Source organism: Anabrus simplex, chromosome 2 (assembly GCF_040414725.1).
Source record: "Anabrus simplex isolate iqAnaSimp1 chromosome 2, ASM4041472v1, whole genome shotgun sequence".
NCBI classification, from domain to species: Eukaryota; Metazoa; Arthropoda; class Insecta; order Orthoptera; family Tettigoniidae; genus Anabrus; species Anabrus simplex.
The window spans coordinates 482497805-482518263 of NC_090266.1; the positions used below are offsets into that span (position 1 = coordinate 482497805).

Consider the following 20459-nt stretch of genomic DNA (forward strand, 5'->3'; position numbering starts at 1 on the left):
TCTGTAAACCAAACTAAAAAATGCTGCCTGTTTGTGAGAGTTGGGGTAGAGTGAGTCGTTTTTGATCGTTACTGGAGTAAACGTCGCTTTTCTATAAATCTGGAAGTCAAATTTGTTTCCTGCTCTCTTTACATTTATATCTAGGAAACTTAATGAATTGTTCCTTTCATCTACCTTAGTGAATTTTATATTACTGTCTAATTTAGTTAAAAAATCCAAAATATTATCACTATTGTTCATTTTACTGTCTATTATAACAAACGTGTCATCCACGTATCTCAGCCAAAGGTTTAGTCCATCTATGTTATTTAAAATTTTAACATGTTCTAAATGATCCATATAAATATTAGCTAGTATACCTGATGCAGGATCACCCATTCCTAAGCATATTTGTTGATATATCTTTTGATTAAATGTGAAGTAATTATTATTTAAAGTAAATCTTAATACATTTACGAATTCTTCTATTTCACACTTACTTAATTTACTATGATTGAATAAATTTATTTTGATTATATTAATGGTTTCGTTGATCGGTATGCAAGGATACATGTTAGTTACATCATATGAACACATTTTATGATGTGGTTGCAGTTCGAATTTATTTAGTTTATCACAGAATTCTATTGAATTATTAATTGTAGAATTATTGTAAAATTTATAGGTCTTATATGTTGGGCTATTCATGCAGTTGATTATAGGTAGCATAGGTATGTTAGCTTTATGGATTTTGGGCATGGCCCTGGCTGTTGGTATCTTGCGATTCATATTTATCAGCTTCTGACATTCTAGATCAGTAAAGAGAAAGGACGAATTTTAAAGTAATTTTTTAGGTTCCGTTGAATTTTGATTGTAGGATCTTTCTGTATTATCGAATAAGCTCCATTTGAGAAAAATTCTTCTGTTTTCTTAATGTAATCTTGCTCATTTAAAATAACTGTAGTTTCTCCTTCATCAGCTTTGGTTACTATTATGTTGTTTTCGTTGATTTTAGTTTTTAATTCTTTGCTTTGTTTAGTGAGGTCGGGATTTAAGTTGTTATTTATTTCTTTTACTAAGGTTGGAAGTTTCTTTTTAACTTCGAATCTGGTATCACTTTGCGATTCTTTAGGCAATTTCCCTATATTAGATTCTACTTCAGCTACAGTGGTTATTACGTCTTCTATTTGATGATGGTTAGGCCAATTAAATTTTGATCCTTTATTTAGTAAGCTCATTTCATTATCCGTGAAGGTGACATCTGATAAATTTACAGTGGTTGGGATGTTTGTAAGGTCTGAGTTGGTTTGTTTTATTCTTGTATTATGTTTTTAGGATTTTGTTTTGTTCTCTCTTAAATGTGATATTTTGTTTTCTATAGTTCTATATACAAGAATAAAACAAACCAACTCGGACCTCAAAAACATCCCAACCACTGTAAATTTATCAGATGACACCTTCAAGGATAGTGAAATGAGCTTACTAAATAAAGGATCAAAGTTTAATTGGCCTAACCATCATAAAATAGAAGACATAATAACCACTGTAGCTGAAGTAGAATCTAATATAGGGAAATTGCCTATAGAATCGCGAAGTGATACAAGATTCGAAGTTAAAAAGAAACTTCCAACCTTAGTAAAAGAAATAAATAACAACTTAAATCCCGACCTCACTAAACAAATCAAAGAATTAAAAACTAAAATTAACCAAAGCTAAAAAAGTAGAAACTACAGTTATTTTAAATGAACAAGATTACATTAAGAAAACAATTTTTCTCAAATGGAGCCTATTCGATAATACAGAAAGATCCTACAATCAAAATTCAACGGAATCTAAAGAAATCACTTAAAAATTCGTCCTTTCTCTTTAATGATCTAGAATGTCAGAAGCTGATAAATATGAATCTCAAGATACCGACAGCCAGAGCCATGCCCAAAATTCATAAAACTAACATACCTATGCGACCTATAATCAACTGCATGAATAGCCCAACATATAAGACCTATAAATTTATACATCATTTTTTAAAAAAGCACTATAAATTTTACAATAATTCTACAATTAATAATTCAATAGAATTCTGTGATAAACTAAATAAATTCGAACTGCAACCACATCATAAAATGTGTTCATAATGTACCCGCTCAAAGCCTGAGTCCCAACCATTATCTCAGGGAGTGTTACGGTCCGAATCCATTGCAACTAATACACAATAAAAATATTTTGAGATATAAGATCTCTAACTAAATGTAAGGGCGCCATCCAATCAGTACTACAGGGTTGAACGGGACACACTAATCTTTAACTTTAAGGCTCATCATAAAGCACACACACAAATTATATATATATATTCAGATCAAAGGGAAATTATGAAGGCTCCGTCCTAGGAACGGGGACGGATATTTGAACGGTCACCGAGGGTTTACTATTCTACAAGAACAAGTACCTGGAACTGTTTCCTTGCAAATGCTAAAGGAGCATTTTATTTAAGTAAACAAAATAATTTTTACACACAACAAAATCTGTTGACCCTTGATTTGCCGGTAATTTGGCAAATTATTCCTGAAAATGATTACGTAATATTTATCACTTTTGACCACCCTTCCATTTGGGTGATGGAACCGTTGATATCTGAAGGTATCAGATTTACCTTCGTTAACACCATGACCATATTATTGCCTCCACTTTGATTGAGATGAGACCAACCCGGGAAACTACAAACTCTCCCCGGGTTCCTAACCAAGATATGCTGATCGTTAGTTGAAGGAAACGACAAAGGGACTCTAACCTAATGTTCCAGATGTAGGGATTTGCCTTCATATTACAAATATTAACTTAACTTATTATTTACAATAACGTGACATTATTACGTTAATTCGCCAGCTGACTTCCCAAGTATCATTCGTCATCACCATCCGAAATAATAAACTAAAAAAATAATAAAAAATTTATTATTATTATTATCATTATTATTAATAGTGGAGATCATGATTATCGTAACCCGTAATCATCCTCGCTATAATACTTCAACTTCTCGCTCTTATTATTCTCATCTGAAATAAAAAAAGTAGCTTCCTTTTTTTTATACTTCAAATATTATTATTATTAAAGTGGTTTGAAAATTTCAATATTTTCCATTGAATTCCCACCATCATTATTGTGTTAATAAATAAAAAAAATTATTATTCTGATTCTTCAAATATTATTATTATTATTATTATTATTATTATTAATTTTTAAAAATTTAATTTCGCTTGTTACACGGTAGTCCACTCTATATATGTTTACAGCATAACCCCTTTTACAATTCCGATTTATTTTGGCATTAATCAATCCAGACATGATTTACTTGGAATATTATTATTATTATTATTATTATTATTATTATTATTATTAATTAAAAAATTAATTTCGCTTGTTGCACGGTAGTCCACTCTATATATGTTTACCGCATAACCCCTTTTACAATTCCGATTTATTTTGGCACTAATCAATCCAGATATGATTTACTTGGATTATTATTATTATTATTATTATTATTATTATTATTAACATTATTATTCTTTCAAGAATTTTTATTTTTATTTCCCATCTTTATAATTTAGTCACATACGTTCTCTCCCAAACAGAAATCACCAAGATCCGAATTCACATCGGTCGGGACATAATAGTGTTCGAACCCGCAATCTTATTTTCGTACTGTCGTTAATTCATGGAGACCATATGCTCCTAAGACAATTCTCAAATCCCATAACACCTCGCAGTTGAGCAAATACCTCCAATCTCTGCAAGTGTTAAATTATTCCTTCCTTTTCCATTTTGAAGTCCACTTATTCATCGGAACTCTTCAAAACATTTTCATTAATTAACCCTCGGTGCGTGGACTCTCTTCTGCCACTCATATCACCGGTATAGAAATACAACCTCTATGTAGACCTTAAGATCCATCTATTTCTTCATCAACATCAGTACAATTCGCTTTCATTTCGGGCCAGATATCTGTCCCACAAAACTCCAAATCTCAACTTTTGGCTCAAATCACTCTGGGCCTCAAACATAGCGTGACCATATTATCAAAGTGCCTATCTCGTTTCTACCAAAATTTATTTATGATTATTATGGAGTCCAAAAACGTTAAATCAACAATTAATGTTAAAATCCAATTCACTGCCCAAATTAAAATATTCAAGCCACATATTATCTCCACATTTAAATTACTTTAATTTGCAATCATTCTATTCAACTAGGTCCGTACCTTTATTCTCAAAGATTATTATTAAACACGCCATTACACATTACCCAATATTAATTTATTACTCCGACACTTCTACCGATTATTATTATTTTGTCCACTGGCGAACTTCGCGATATTTACAAACAAATCAATGGACTGCATTCCGTCCCACAATAATTTAAATCACTTGGCAACCCTACCTCTGGATTATCTTAACAACATGGCTTAATATCTATAAAATTTCTGATAACGGAAAAACACTTTGGAAGCACTTCTAAATTAATATTAACATTATCTTTACATGAAACGTGCTCCATATCATATCAAACAACTCAAGCACTTGAATGAACAAATAAACCCTACTCTACTCTATTTAATAATCAAAATTATGATGAGTGCTTGATCTAATTATGTACACATTAATTTGTCCCTTTGTCTATCTATCTTTGAATTTCTACGAGCCGGAAACGGCTCGTTTCACAATTCATGATAAATTAATATGATTTCCTCCCCCTAACGATAGCAATCTACAAATATCATAAAAGGTTACTCATCTCTTTTTGTAGTCTGCTAAGCCGGACGAGGAGCACAGGCCCCGTCCAGTCTTAACCCTGCATCCTACTCGTTTTCATGCCAGCCTGAAGAAGTAATCCAATGCACTTTTCAGATTTACACATATTAATTTTCAAGATTTAAAATTTTAACATTTTAACAAATTTATACACACAAATATTGAACTTAAACTTTACACTTCTGGCCTTTATCTGACCCGCCTAATTCATACACATATTCTTCATTCCTTCCCCGGAACTAAGGAACTGGCGACACCTCGATATCACATTCAAACGGCCCGGCACGCACTTGAATTTCCCGTCTCACATTCGCGTAGCTGACGAGGTATCAGTTTATAATCGACTACTACTAGGTGAAATACATCGAACACTCGTGACCGTTCTCATGTAACGTACTTCCTAATCTGTTGGTAGAATCTCACACTCCATAAGTTATGCTTTACTGAGTCCTGTAACTATTTGAAACACTTCATACTAGTATACTGCTCAAGACTGTAATATGAGCTACATCACGTCATGAATCACTGTACTATGTAACAATATAATACTTCGAACCCTACTATACGAGTAAGTACACACACGCACCCCTGGCGTAATAACAGCTCGAACAACATATCAGAAGTTGTCACGCACCCCAGGCGTGGTATCAGCCCGAACACTTTGTCAAAAGTAGTAGTCAGTCCTTGTCCACGATCTCATATTTATACTTGTATCCCCTCTCTTCCGAGTTCACGGGAGGTCATCTTAGGACGCGCAGCCCCGATATCTTCATACGACAATTTGCGGTTCGGCCCGTGGCTTAAATATGGGATTCAATGATGTAATTATGTTCTCAAAGGCTCCATGCCGATTCTCAACTAATATCGTTCGCTGGTAATTGATATATTTGCGAATTTAGCTGCCGTATCCCGTCCTGGGATTTCGCGCTATATTGTGGCGTCCCTTGCCTCCAGCCAATCAGCAGATAGCATTCATTAATTCTCAGAATTACGCCGATCAGTCTCCCTCAGTTAGTGACTTTTAATAACTTTTATCACTTGGTTAGGCTTCTAAATACCACCTTATTCCGAATTTATAACACAATTGACAAAACTAAAGGAATTTTATCACACATACCCTTAGTCGAACAGCTTTCCTTCTTTTTCTCAATTCTTCCCAGCCATAACTTTGCAACATTTTTTAAATGCTACTCTTTTGTCGGAAATCACCCAGAACAAATCGAGCTGTTTTCTTTGGATTTTTTCCAGTTCTTGAATCAGGTAATCCTGGTGAGGGTCCCATACACGAACGATACTCTAGTTGGAATCTTACCAGGGACTTATATGCCCTCTCCTTTACATCCTTACTACAACCCCTAAACACCCTCATAACCATGTGCAGAGATCTGTACTCTTTATTTACAATCCCATTTATTAATTACCCCAATGAAGATCTTTCCTTATATAAACACCTACATACTTACAATGATCCCTAAAAGGAACTTTCACCCCAAAACACAGTAATTAAAACCGAGAGGACTTTTCCTATTCGTGAAACTTACAACCTGACTTTTAACCCCATTTATCAACATACCATTGCCTGCTGTCCATCTCAACACTTTCGAGGTCATGTTGCAGTTGCTCACAATCTTGTAACTTATTTATTACTCTAAAGAGAATAACATCATCCACAAAAAGTCTTGCCTCTGATTCCACTCCTTTACTCATATCATTTATATATATATAAGAAAACATAAAGGTCCGATAATACTGCCTTGAGGAATTCCCCCTCTTAATTATTACAGGGTCATATAAAGCTTCACCTACTCTAATTCTCTGAGATCTATTTTCTAGAAATAGAGCAACCCATTCAGTCACTCTTTTGTCTAGTCCAATTGCACTCATTTTTGCCAGTAGTCTCCCATGATCCACCCTATCAAATGCTTTAGACAGGTCAATTGCGATACAGTCCATTTGACCTCCTGAATCCAAGATATCTGCTATATCTTGCTGGAATCCTACAAGTTGAGCTTCAGTGGAATAACCTTTCCTAAAACCGAACTGCCTTCTATCGAACCAGTTATTAATTTCACAAACATGTCTAATACAATCAAAAAGAATGCCTTCCCAAAGCTTACATACAATGCATCTCAAACTTAGTGGCCTGTAATTTTCAGCTTTATGTCTATCACCCTTTCCTTTATACACAGGGGCTCTACTATAGCAACTCTCCATTCATCTGGTATAGCTACTCCGACCAAACAATAATTAAATAAGTACTTCAGATATGGTACTATATCCCAACCCATTGTCTTTAGTATATCCCCAGAAATCTTATCAATTCCAGCCGCTTTTCTAGTTTTCAACTTTTGTATCTTATTGTAGACTAGCAAGATACCCGTGCTTCGCTACGGTATTATACTAAAATTTATAATTTAATGCTTATTGTTTTATATAAAAACTGCTGAAATTCGCGATGCGACTCGTTTTCTGAGAGAATCCACCAAAATTCGCGATCTGACTCGTTTTCTAATTGATTATGGCAAGTTTCCTCCCATTTTCAATCTTTTTATCCAGCAATCGATTTCGTACTTACCGGGCTAGGTCCAGTACTCCACCCGGTGAGTTGGGTCCCTAAATCTGTCATCTTTTCCTATAAGCATCCTTCAGGAGATCCGGCGTGGTGTCGTCTTGGGTGCCTTGGCGATACTGAACCCGCGGCCAGACTGAATTCTTAGTCATTACCCGTCCAGGACCCGTTTCTAGCGCGGTCCGCACATTTGACGACGGCCCAGAAAATTATTATCATTATTATTATTATTAATATTAAATGTTCTGGACCCCACAGCAAGATGCAAGACCGCTACTTGGCGGTAAATTACATCCGCTGCCATTGTCATTGTTTCTAGTCATTCGACAAGGTCAGGAATGAAATGAATAAAGCCCCATCTAGCGGCGACAATACGAATTATGCCGGCTGCCAAAGTACTCCTCTGGGGCAAAGATCGATGAATGACAAATGAAATGAAATATTGGACAGTGTTGCTGGAATGAATGGTGACAGTGAAAACCGGAGTATCTGGAGAAAAACCTGTCCTGCCTCCGTTTTGTCCAGCACGAATGTCACATGGAGTGACCGAGATTTGAACCACGGAACCCAGCTGTGAGAGGCCGGCGCGCTGCCGCCTGAGCAACAGAGGCTCCTTATAAGCACATTATGAACAGTAAAATCAATTGGTCTCACCTCCTTCTACACCCCACCGCAGTTAAGTTTAATTACACCCCCCCCAAAAAAAAATTAAAAGAAGGCGTGTTTCTTTATGTTTAAAGGAGATTACAAACACCAATGTTCATGTCTGTTACCTTCAGTTTTGGGATATAAGTATTCCCATAAAAATAATTAACTTTTTTCACTTCCTTTCACACTCCTCCCCCCCAAGTGAATTTTCCGGCAAAAAGTACTTGTTTCTTTAATAGTAAAGGATTTTCTAAATACCAATTATCACGACTAAAACTTCTTCAGTTTTTGATTTATGTGTCCTCATGAAAGGAATTCAACTCCTTTTCACTCCCGCCCCCCAAGATGGTTCCCTCCAAAAACGCATTTTTGTTTTTAAAGAAGATCCAAATACCAATTTTCACGTCTTTAACAACTTTAATTTTTATTAGATGTATGTATTCTCATACAATTAAGTCAATTAGTTTTTAAATTCTTTCACCCCCCTTTCATTGGATTTTCCGAGAATACGTGTTTCATTACTTTTAAAGCAGATTCCAAATATCAAATTTCATGTCTGTAACATCTTCATTTTTGAGATATCAGTAGCCTAATTAAAAGAATTCAACACCATTTTCAGTCACTTTTACCCCCCCCCCCCCCTCCACCCAAGTGGTATTTCTGAAAACTAAAAATACACGTCTCTATATTTTAAATAGATAAAAAATACCATTTTTCACTTCTGTAACTTGTTAAGTTTCCTTGAGATATACTGTAGAAATTCTCATTTTGAAATTTCACCCCTTAAGTGGAGTTTTCAAAAACAAATCACCTATGTTTCTTTTCATTTACAGGAGATTTCAAATACCCACTTTTTATGTCCGTAACATTTTATGTTTCTAAGATATTCTGTAGATATAGTCTTTCAAAAAATTCACCCCAATTTCTCACTCCTGTTTAACCGCCATTAATTGGATTTTCAAAAACAAAAATTATGTGTTTCTTTATTTTCAAAGGAAATTCCATATACAAATTTTCAGTTCTGTAATATCTCCAGTTTCTGAGATATATGTATCCTCATTAAAGGCATTCAACCCATTATTCACCCTTTTACACCCCTCCTATTGGGATTTACAGAAAAACGTGTTCCTTTATTTTTAAAGGAGATTCTAAACAAATTTTCACATCTGTAAACTTTTAAAGTTTTAAGATGTAGATACACTCATTTTAAAAATTCACCCCCTTTTCACCCCCCATTATTTGGATTTTCCAAAAATGAAAAAATACCTATTTCTTTACTTTTAAAGTAGCTGCCAAATACCAATTTTCAGGTCTGCAATATCTTCAGGTTCTGAAATATAAGTAGCCTCATTAAAGGCATTCAACCCTTTTTTCACGCTTTTCCACCCTTCCTATTGGGATTTTCCGAAAACAAAAAAATACGCGTTTCCTTATATATATATTTTTTTTTTTGCTAGTTGCTTTACGTCGCACCGACTCAGATAGGTCTTATGGCGACGATGGGACAGGGGAGGGCTAGAAGTGGGAAGGAAGTGGCCGTGGCCTTAATTAAGGTACAGCCCCAGCATTTGCCTGGTGTGAAAATGGGAAACCACGGAAAACCATTTTCAGGGCTTACGACAGTGGGGTTCGAACCTACTATCTCCCGAATACTGGATACTGGCCGCACTTAAGCGACTGCAGCTATCGAGCTCGGTTCCTTATTTTTAAAGGAGATTCTAAATACCAATTTTTACATCTATAAACTTTAAAAATTTTGAGATATAGATACACTCGGTTTTAAAAAATCACCCCCTTTTCACCCCCCATTACTTGGATTTTCCAAAAACAAAAAAAAATACGTGTTTCTTTATTTTTAACGATGAACCCAAACACTAATTTTCAGGTCTGTAATATCTTCAGATTCTGAGATATAAGTATCCTCATTAAAGGCATTCAACCCCTTTTCACCACTCCTATTGGGATTTTCCCAAAACAAAAAAATATGTGTTTCTTTATTTTTAATGAAGATTCAAAATACCAATTTTTACATCTGTAAACTTTCAAAGTTTTGAGGTATAGATACGCACATATTAAGAATTCACCCCCTTTTCACCCTCCCATTAATTGGATTTTTCCAAAACAGAAAATACGCGTTTCTTAATTTTTAAAAGAGATCAAAAGTACCAATTTTCAGGTGTGTAATATCTTCAGATTCTGAGATATAAGTACCGGTATCCTGACTAAAGGCATTCAACCCCTTTTTCACCCCTCCTATTGGGATTTTCTGAAAACAAAAAAATATGTGTTTCCTTATTTTTAAAGAAGATTCTAAATACCAATTTTTATATCTGTACACTTTTAAAGTTTTGAGATATAGATACACTCATTTTAAAATTTCACCCCCCTTCTCACCCCCTTAGCGACGGAATATCCAAGAATCCTCTCTTAGCGAGCACCTACATCTTAATATGAATGTATCCCCAAAATTTCATTTCTTTATGTCCAGTATTCCTGGAATGTCCTTCTTGGAACCTGTTTCTGCCTTAAAATACCTATACATACCCTTCCATTTTTCACTAAAATTTGTATGACTGCCAATTATGCTTGCCATCATGTCATCCTTAGCTGCCTTCTTTGCTAGATTCAATTTTCTAGTAAGTTCCTTCAATTTCTCCTTACTTCCACAGCCATTTCTAACTCTATTTCTTTCCAGTCTGCACCTCCTTCTCAGTCTCTTTATTTCTCTATTATAATAAGGTGGGTCTTTACCATTCCTTACCTCCCTTAAAGGTACAAACCTGTTTTTGCATTCCTCAACAATTTCTTTAAACCCATCCCAGAGTCTGTTTACATTTTTATTTACCGTTTTCCACCGATCATAGTCACTTTTTAGAAACTGCCTCATGCCTGCTTTATCAGCCATATGAAAATGAAAACCTACAACCTGTTTTCCAGTCATTGACCGGGTCAGGGATGGAATGAATGAAGCCCCCGTCTAGCGGCGAGGATTGGAATTGTGCCAGATGCCGAAGCCTGTCGCACTCCTCTGGGGCAATGATTAATGAATGACAGACGAAATGAAATGATATTGGAGAGTGTTGCTGGAATGAAATAGGACAGGGAAAACCAGAGTACCCAGAGAAAAACCTGTCCTGCCTCCGCTTTGTCCAGCACAAATCTCACATGGAGTGACCGGGATTTGAACCACGGAACCCAGCGGTGAGAGGCCAGCACGCTGCCGCCTGAGCCACGGAGGCTCCCCAGAAGAGTTCCTAAAAGACCTAACTTACCTTTTATTAAAAACGTGTGTATTTGAATAAACTGGTTCTGTGTATATATATATATATATATATATGAGACTTATAGTTTCAAACATGGCCAAGTCCGTTGAGCTGTTTTTTTCAGGAGAAGCAAAAAACTCGTTTAGGATATTAATTCATATATATTCAGACACCTTAATATTTATGTTGCTTAGCAGAGGCTTCTGATTCATTACCATACAATTTTTACAGTCTAAATATATTACATGAATTGAAAAATGTATTTAAAATTTGGACTTGACCATGTTTGAAACTAACTGTGGGACTTGGCCGATTTTTATACTTACATAAGAGGACTTGGCCATCACTGAAACTTAGATTAGAAAATTTGGCCTAATATGATGAGGAATGTTGTTTTCAATGTAGCAATCAGCAAAAGAAATTCAACTTTATTTTTCATGTTTCCAGTAGCTAATAACCTGTACATTTTTTGTTAAAAATTAACAGAAATAACATGAATATAGGTTGTATGGCAACACAATAGTCCTAAAATATAATAAAATATGAAACAAAACATACAGCAAAGAAACTTGGTACCATACACATTTGGAATAATATTCTTACAGCACCGCAAAGAATGTAATTTTGTACACAATAACAATTATTCTTAATGTGAATCCCCTGTAAATGCTCATATGAATGGATTTTCTTCTAAACCACCACCACATGACACGTGACCTTCCGAATCCTCATGTCCAGTGTTGTTCTCAATCACACGTTTGCACCACTGTAACTTATTCAATTTTTTCCACTCATTGCCAAAATGTTTTGACAATAATTTGTTCACATCATCAACTTTTTCATGTTTTACTTTAACTCCAATAGACAATTATTTTGGATTGACATCCTCAAATGTCTTGTGCTTCTTTGTGATAGCCTTTTGTATTTCACTATTAAAACGATAGAACTTCTCTCCTCCCACAAGAATGTTTCTAGTTTTGTCACTACGACACAGGTAGAATCTTTTACATTGGGATATCTTGAAATGCAATGATGAAACTGCCTTCACAACACTACTGGCTTCTTCCTTCCAGTCAAAGACTTCCCAGACGTTACCCAGTACTTTCACTGAACCATGCTTTTGAAATACACTATGGTACTCGTTTGGGTCAATAATGATTTCTTTTTTTCTCAGTTGCTGTTCAATACGTCCAAACACTCTGTCAGGTGGCAGATATGAATGGCCTACAACTGGAAATATAATTTCTATAAATTTCACATTTTCAGGTGCGTGGAAGAGCCATTACGAACACATTGTGAGCAAAGTGACATTCTTATTTTGCCCTGCACAACCGTCCGCCACAAGCCTTATTGTGTCAATGCCTTGCATGTTAGTATTTTGAAGCTCACTGAACAATGCAGAAGAAATTTCATTGGAAGATTCAGGTCTGTCGTTTTCACACCAGGTGTACACTGAAACTCTGTCTCTTGACATTTTAGAACCTGAAGACCCCTTCACTATCATAAAGTTATAGCAATAAAGCTGTCTACTATAGTAAGCTGCCTGGTCAGGCATTTTTGGTAGAACGAGATTTTTTTGACAATCAAAAGATGTTATCATTCCTTCCCGTTCTTCTTTCAAAAGATCATAAAAATGTCTGTATCGTAACTTGTGTATTCCTTTCTCTATCATTAATTCATTTTTCTTTTTTTCATTCTTCTCTGTTTTTAGTTTCTCTGATAATTCCAAACACTTCGAACATACATCTGCAGAGGGAGCTTTAAAGCTAATGTTGAAGTTCCTGTTGAAAACATTTCTGAAATAAGACTGTTTCACTTTAAGATCACTCTCTACTTCTTGGTTATACATTCTCCACATTTTTTAAATATTCAATTCACTGTTCAAATACATACGCTCGCTTTTACCACGACAGTAATGTGACTCAACGACTTTGAATTTCCTAATAAAGGTCTTTACTGCAGCAAACCTTTCTTCAAAAGCCTTAGATCGTCTATCTCCACCTCTGGTTTCAACAGGAACTCGGAGATCATCCATTTTGAACCTATTAAAAACCCCTTCAACCCTGTGCTTAGTAATCCCCAAAGTTGAGAGAAAAGTCTGTCGACACACGGGCAGGGAATTTCCTAACTGATTTGAAATACTATATTCAATGGTAATATTTTTCTGTGACCTTGCATTATTTCTGCTTCGCCGTCTTTTGGGTATGCTTATGTGAAAGTACCTTAGAATAAAAGCATCTTGTTTAGCTTTAACGGGGTGTGCATAATATGCACTATGAAAGTCTTTTATATCTTTCATTTTCAGTAGCCTACACTTTTTTGTTCCTCTGTGATTACAGGTTGGGTACTGTGGTAAAGACGTCGCGGAATACCTAAAGAAAAAAGAAATCTAGATTAGGCCTATTTTCCAACTGTGTTCATCTTGACTTTATTTAGAACAAGTATGATTAAATATGATATAAGATTTAGTGAAAATTCTTTAAAGATTATTATTTGAAACATTATGTTGGTGTAAAATTACCCAACATTGTAACCAATTTAGAGGCTAATTAACATTTAAATAGTGTATATTTTGCAAATATATTGATTCATGTAGCTACTTCAATGTATATTCTTCATATTCTACCTATTCAATACCATCGCGCCTTCGAAACTCATCACCGAGCCTTGATTTAATCACCACTAACAACACGTTGTTGATTGTACTCACCTCAGCTGTTTTTCCCTCGTGCGCTTCCAGGTGGAAGGATCACGTTGCCGCTTTCTGGTATGGCATTTATTAATTTCCTCCATTTTATTGCACAGCAAATATGAATACTATTAAAAACGACCAATTAATTATGTATATATTTATTATTTATAAAATATTTATAAAAATACACGCAAACAAAGCCACCACATGTGACTCGAACAAACGTCAGGCAGCCATATTACCGGTAGACAACACGTGACTGCATAGCGCAGGATTATTGGCCCATGCGGGTTAACAGGGACTTGGCCGACTTTGATATGAAACCTCATTTTTTGCTGCAATTTTAAATGTGATCTTGCCGGATTTGAAACCCACTTTTGTTCTCGTTGTATTCATCTTGTAAAGGGGAATCCATGGAAGTCAAAACATCAGAACGTGAAAAATATGGACTTAGTCGTGTTTGAAACTATACGCCTCATATATCCCCCCAAAATGTTTGGAATATCAAGGATACAATGCAATAATAAAGTCACAGAATGTTGTTTACTGTATCAGAGACAACCTGCAAATGTAATCTTTTACAAACTCAAACATTCTTCTTCCAATATCTAGTGCAAATAAGCTGTTATAATGAAAAAGTTATTTGTGTGTATGTGGTTTTTTTTATTTAGAGAAGGTTGTGACATCTTCATTCTATCTTAGTACCACGCATGTCCTCCTCTGGCAGTGTTCATGTCTCTGACATACTATGGTATAGTTGCAATATACACATTGAAATCATCTTGAGGAAGAATATTCCATTCCATCTGGGTAACTCTAATGAAGTCTTGGGAGTGTCTGTGGATAATGCAGGCAGGCAAACCCAGCTGTTTTCAACCTGTCCAATGCATGCTCAATGCAGGTCATGCCCAGTGAATTAGCTGGCCAATTCGTAGTTGATAACCACCTCTCCCATAAATTCCCTGTTTCCATCTCCACACTCACAGTCATCGTATATCCAGCATAAGTGATATCCAGGTTTCATCTGCAGACAGGATATTACGCCATTCATCCATCCCCCAACTAAGATGGTCTCTCAGTACAATGACTATTCTCTACTGGAAACATGTAGAATTGGTAGAAATGACCTTAATTGGGTTAATTGTGCACTATGCAGCGTATTGCGCACAGTTTGTGCAGATACACAGACCCCAGTTGTTCTCAAGAAGACATCTTGTAGTTGTTGAGCTGTTGAAATTAATCTCGTCTGTGTTGTTATGCAGATATACCGATCTTGACATGACATTGTTACCCTTGGTCTGTCTGTCACTTTCCTGGTCTCATGGTACCTTTTCCAGGTTTTTGACACTGCATTTTCAATAACCCCTATGATGCATGATACTGCTGCTTATGTCCAACCTGAATCAATGCCACAATTCTGGCTCTGTAAAACTTGGAAATATGCATTGCACATGAAACAAATACTAACTGAAGTTTGTACTGCACAGTATACAGTACAATACTACCAGTCTTCACCTGAAATGGCATAGTCCTCCTCCATTTCCCGCCCGCAGTCTTCTAGGTCGGGTTATGAATAAAGAACCTCTACAGTTCTCTCTCTCTCTCTCTTTCTTCTTCCAAAATTTCTTCTCTATAGTCTCCTTCACCATATCTGTATCTCTCTTTCTGGGCCTTCCCAGTTGTTTTCCTCTTCTTATTTTTTCCATAAATACGCACTTTGGAACTCATATCCTCTTCCATTCTCATCATGTATCCACACCATTTCAGCTTCGTGGCCTCTATTCTTGTCTTGCAGTTTAGGGAATGCAATTCTCTGATTTCTATGTTCCTGATTTTATCCCTTTGTGTCTTCTGAATTATTCCTCTAAAGAATTTCATCTCAGCTGCTTCGATTCTGCTAGTCCATGCGCCCACTACGTATGTCAAAATCGGTATGTAATAAAGCAAGACAGAATTTTCTTGCATTTCTCTGGGACATCCTGGATCCACACTATACTTCTCATGCATTGGTACAACCCATTGGCTTGTTGGATTCTCTTTCCAAATTTCTTAAATTTTCCCATCTTCTGCAAGTATACTCCTCAAATATTTGAAGCTTCTCACAACTTCTAACTTCCATTTAATTCAATATTCCTTCTTCCTTTGCTATTACCTCTCATCATTATTACTGTCGTACTCTTCTCCACACTTATTTTCATTCCATATTCTTCTGTCTGCGATTCCATACAGAAACTTGTTCTTGTACTTCCATTTCATCTTCTCCCCATATTACTATGTCGTCTGCAAATAGTTGCTCCCACTTTTTGTTGTACACACCTGCAGATTTCATCCATGACTGATGAAGAGCAGAGGGGAAAATACACTTACCGAACAAATTGGCAGTGCAGTTAGGGTTGCGCAGTTGTGAGCCTGTATTCCGGAGACAGCGGGTTCCAACCCCAGTGTCGGCAGCCGTGAAGATGGTTTTCTGTGGCTTCCTACTTTCACTTTTCACACCAGGCAAACATTCGGGCTGTACCTAAATTAAGGCCACGTCTGCTTTCTTCCCAGTCCTAGCCTTTTCCTACCTATCATCGCCATAAGACCCATTTGTATCAGTGAGATGTAAATCAAACCAATAATACACTTCCTTGTGGAAGTCCTGTTTCTACATTGAACCAGTTTCTCCTATTTTATTCTTCACACTACTTACAAACTTTTCAAACATGGCTTTGATCATTTGTACTTCCGCTCTGTTTATCTTCCTTTTTATCAATGCATCCCATATCAGTTGCCATGGTACACTGTCATATGCCTTCTCAATATCTATAAATGTCATCGCTAAATCCTTCCTGAACTTCCATCTCTTCTCCATCATGTTTCTTAATTCAAAAATTAGATCAAAATTGATCTATCGCTTCGAAATCCATACTGTTCTTCCTCCATTTCCTTTTCTATTTTCGTCCTCAGTCTTACTCTAATATCCTCTCAAAGATCTTCTCTACATGTCAAATGAGGGTGATTCCCCTATAGTTGCTACATTCATTCTTTTCACCATTCTTGAATACTGGGATTATCAGAAACCCTCTTCCAACCTTCTGGTACTTCTATTTTCTTCCATACAACTTGAAATAATCTATATATCCAACGCAACACTGCTGGTCCTGCTGCCTGTATCATCTCTGTAGCCACCTCGTCCACACCTGATGCTTTGTCACTTTTCATGTACTTTATAGCCCTTTCCATTTCTAACATTGTTATATCTTCATTTTGGTTTCTTTCCACCATTTCTTCATGTTCTTCCTCTTTCAACAGTTCTTTGAATATGACATTTAGTATATTAGCAAAATACTCCTCTGATTGCTGTGTCAAAATTTGTCCTGTATCTGCCCTTACACATTTTGTATCTTCTCTCTTGTTTACTTTGATTTTAACCAATCCATACATTTTCTTACTTCCTTTAACATCCTCTTGCAAGGTTTCTGTAAAGTTTTCCCAGCACTTATGTTTCTCTTCCTGTACAATCTTCTCATACACTTTCTTTGCTTCATGATACTTTTGCCTACTCTCCATATTTCTGCCTCGTATCCAGCTCCTCCATGCCTTTTGTTTTTCTTTCATTGCATCCCTTACCTTGTTTTTCCACCAGGGTGTCTCCTTTTCTTTTTTTCCCCCCTGATACTTGACCACATGTATCTTCTGCACACTTCACCATTCTTTGTTCGAACTTGGCCCATTCCTGTTCAAAACTGCCAACCTCTCCTTTAGGAATTTGTTTCTTCAGTTCTTCTTGGGACTTCTCCCATTTCCTTTAATTTCCATACCTTTATTTTTCTTTCTCTTGTTTCTTATTTTCACTATTTTATCAAGTCTTAATTTAGCTACTAAAAATTTATAGTCTCCTACAAAATCTTCTCTTGGCATAGATGTCATATCTTCCAATTGTCTGCATGTATCTCTCTGAACTAAAATTAGATCAATTTTGTTCTCCTTTGTCACCATCCATATCTAGTTATTTTTTTAGGCTGTTCTTCTTTCTGAACCATTTATTACTACTATTAATCCATTCCTCTCACAAAAATCTAGTAGTAGCTCTCCTCCTGCATTTTTATTTCTGTAACTGAAAGGATTTCTTCTTTACCTTACCTGTCTGTTCCTATGTGGGCATTCATGTCACCTATTATCACCACTTCTTTATCTTCAGTGCACCTTTCCATTTCCTCAAAGAACTCCTCTAGACTCTCTTTAACAATACCTGTCTGAGGTGCATTTACTTGGCTAAAAGCTTGCACTTCACTCTCCAAGCCAAGTCTGATTTTCATGATTCATTCAGTTACCTGGTAGACCTTCTATATGTACTGTACCAGGTCTTTCCTCACAATAAAACCCACTTCATTACTGCAGTTTGCACTTCCACTCCAAAACAACTGAAACCCCTTCCTCAATAACTTCTGTTCCTTTCCTTTTCACTTGGTTTCACTCAATTCCAACAATACAATGTCCTTCTTTTTGATGTATTCTATTAGTTCTTCTGTCTTGCCGTTAAGGCTCAAGACATTTCTGGTTGCAATCTTCATCACTGATTGCAGACTTTTCAGTTCCCGCACGATGAGAACACCAGGAACTGCGCATCACATTTGGGGAATGCTCCAACTGTTTCCGAGGCCTCGACTAACTTAAAACATTTTATAGACTATTAGCATGATGGGCTTGCTATAACTACTGCCAGGATTCTTTCAGGCTGCCCCTAACATGGGAAACGGACGCCTTTTGCAGCTGCCCCTAAAATGGAGTGCAGACACTGCGAGATTGACTTTTGTGGTATTACCTCCACTATCAGCCCTCCAAAATAGCCTCATCTGCCAGAAGCCATTGACCTCTTTAGATTGTACTCATATTTATCCCCGAGTCCACGGCTGCCTCTACCGCCATCTCCACCGTATTGAATTCCACCTACTTTTCCGTAGATGCCATTGACGTCTTCCTTCATAACCCTGAATTGGAACCCTTACCAGATGTTACATAGCGGGTCAGTGTACTCTGGGACTCACATAGGCAGGAGTGCCACTACCAGGGGAGGCCTGCCTCTGAAGAGGGTCCCTGCCTGCTACCTGATCACCACAGACTGTAGGTAGCAGTGTCTGCTGTACTGTAAACAAGGAATTGAATTATCTGTGTGTATACAGTGCTTTCTACCACTTACATCAGGTCAACACATGACCTACCACATAACGTGCCTAATCCCATAATATTCCAATTGCATATTACCCCACTGCTTATTTAACTTTATGATATTTTTCTATTTTCAGTTTATTAGCATGGCACGGCATTGGAATAACCTATATTAGGATGTTTACTTACAGTGTCATATACTGGAGCCAAGTTTTGAGATAACTGGTTGAACAATTAAAGTCCTTTTTTTTCTTTTTTCAATATTCACGGACCTGCCATCTGGAATTTATAAACATTACATTAAAATGAACATCAAACAATGGCAGAATACAGCAATACATCAAGCTGGATAAAGATAAAACAGAGATGATGAGCAACTGCCCTAGGCATGATGTGAAAGAGACACTTTGGACAGTTTATTAAAATGACACAGAAATAAAGTTATTTCAATAATATGTCATCAGTTGCAAGAGGGGAAAGGACTAGTGTGATATGAGGCAGACTAGCAAGCTCTAAGAAGAGAAGCTAGGAATGGAAAGAAAAATGGTGTAAGTGGAGCTATCCAATTCACACCTGATTCTGCTGAGACTGTAAAATAAACTGGTGGACAATGTAAGAGGCAAAGGCATGCAATCCACTGATAAAATTAATCAAAAGAAGTATAATGGGAATGAGAGCATACAAGTGATGGACTGAAGATACAGTTCAGTTTGTGGAAGTGACTGGCTTTAGGAGTTGTCCTAAAGATGCTCTTCCAATCTGACGGACAGTTTGATCCTACATCACCCCTGACAACTTACCCCCCTTGTGCTTGGTGAACAATGGAAGTTCAAGGAACAATGTACTCTACCACTTTTGTATAGAAACTGCAGACTTCCACATCCTTGTCTAAATGGCTGACAATTGCAAGACTACACACAAATAACACTCTCGCTATTCCAATGTACACCAGCTCCAACGTGATCATAATTATCATCCATTTCCCTCTCCAGCTCCCGCCAGGTTGGGATGTTTATAGTACCTTTCCTTCATCCTCTATCCAACCACCATTTTACCTCAGTAACTGTATTTCAATCCAGATTTCTTCTAATTATACTATTCTTGGTAGTTTCCAAACATGCTAGACCGGGTCTCCCTCTTGCCCTCCCTCCTCCTATCTCTGTCTCCATCGTCCATTTCAGCATCCTTCCCTCTTCAATTCTCTTAACATGTCCACACCATCTAAGTTTATCCCTCTCTATTCTGTCGTAAAGCTTTTCCAATCCTATTTCCTTCCTGATGTCCTTATTTCTTACCCTGTCCTTTATTATTTATAATGTACTTCTTCCCATTCCTCCAGTTATACTGAATGG

The 20459-nt window shown here is 36.5% G+C and overlaps 1 protein-coding gene across 3 annotated transcripts in view; it reads right to left on the minus strand.

Moving 5' to 3' along the window:
• The window catches only part of Rip11 (Rab11 interacting protein), a 302722-nt gene that overhangs the window by 17609 nt on the left and 264654 nt on the right, over window positions 1–20459 (minus strand). For 2 of the 3 annotated variants that reach the window (XR_010859090.2, XR_010859089.2), the window contains one exon: window positions 19297–19386. The exons of the other annotated variant lie outside the window; for it this stretch is intronic. The gene's annotated coding sequence lies outside the window, so the exon portion shown is untranslated. The remainder of the gene's footprint in view (window positions 1–19296; window positions 19387–20459) is intronic. 3 annotated transcript variants of the gene reach the window in all.